This window comes from Etheostoma cragini, chromosome 1, assembly GCF_013103735.1.
Source record: "Etheostoma cragini isolate CJK2018 chromosome 1, CSU_Ecrag_1.0, whole genome shotgun sequence".
Taxonomy (NCBI): Eukaryota; Metazoa; Chordata; class Actinopteri; order Perciformes; family Percidae; genus Etheostoma; species Etheostoma cragini.
This window is the reverse complement of record NC_048407.1, coordinates 32,339,622-32,340,990: the sequence shown is the minus strand read 5'-3', so window position 1 is coordinate 32,340,990 and position 1,369 is coordinate 32,339,622. Positions and strand designations below refer to the sequence as shown.

The window sequence follows — 1,369 nt, the reverse complement described above, 5'->3', positions numbered from 1 at the left end:
CCCGGCCCCCGGACCCCCAGACCCCCGGACCCCGGCCCCCGGACTTTCTTCTTACCACCTGCTGTGCAATACTGATATATACTACCTAAAAAGACACTGAAATTCTGTGCAATTTCATTACAGTGCAATATTTAATAACTTAATCTCATTACCGTGCAATATTTAATACTCCTAGGACCTTTGATACACCAAAAAACTTTTTTTTTTGCATAATTTATTATAATTTGTGTACACAAACCGTTCATCTTTCTTATTATATTATTATGATCTCATGATTTCAAAATCAATATTGATCTTACCTCGATTACGATCAGACAGCGGAATTAAATTTTCTTCCATTTTTGCATTAATTATGCAACCATTCAGTTATAAAAGGCAAAAGGCTAATTAATTATCCTTTTAACATGTTTTTCATATACTTATTTTACACAGCAAATGCATACATGAATAAAAAGGAAATAAAAATGACAATGTGTATTTTAGTTTACGTTTGATTTCGGCATTGGACATCTTCCATACGAGTGATCAGATTTATTGTTTCTTCCTGCTATAGAGCAAAACTTAGTTTTTCTAAAATATAAAATAAAAAAATATGCAAAGCATTAGCGTAAAGTGAAGGTTGGGGCTTCTGCAGTGACTCCATCTGTGTGAAAAAGTTCATAAAAGCATTTAAAGGAACCAAACAATGGTGCTTTCCATGGAAGACTTAAACAGTGAGGATCACCCCAATGTAAATACTTCAGGGCTGTTTGCTCTTCATCTACGCATGGAAAGACTAATGCTAAACATGTAGCGAAGGGAAGCAAAGAAGAAACTTTTACATGACCGAAATTACCCATCATCCTTTTCTGTTACAGCCTTGAAGATGAGTTTGACTAAATGGCAAAAACAACAACATAAGCCATAAACATTGATAGAGTGACGGACGAGGCGGGGCAGTCGACTCATGTAAAAGCAGCTCCATTTCTTCTTCTCCCCTTCAGCATTCATAAGCACATGTTCATAACACACATGGGACACTGGACTGCTGGAAACACCACAAATTGGTTTGTTTGTTGTCTCAGCTAACACTGATGGTGATGTGATGTGATAACCGGGGACATTTTATGAAGCGAGAAACAAATGCTTGCTGCTGTGCAAACCAACAAAAACAGGGTTTTTCGCGGAGCCCGAAGACGCCAGAAGCACTTCAAGGTTCTTCATCAGAACAAGTGCAACACACACTGGCCTTGTCATGCCACGCCGACACGGGAAGCAAAGCTGCTTTTTGACGCTGGCCTATCCCGACGTTGATGCTGCAGGTGTGCATGCCACACATTTGAAAATTTACTTTAAAATGTACTCTATAAATCCAAAAATGACCCCAACG

At 38.6% G+C, this 1,369-nt stretch overlaps 1 protein-coding gene across 5 annotated transcripts in view; it reads right to left on the bottom strand.

Moving 5' to 3' along the window:
* LOC117941668 (troponin T, fast skeletal muscle isoforms-like) overlaps nucleotides 1-1,369 on the bottom strand; it is a 21,229-nt gene that overhangs the window by 8,987 nt on the left and 10,873 nt on the right. The window lies entirely within an intron of this gene.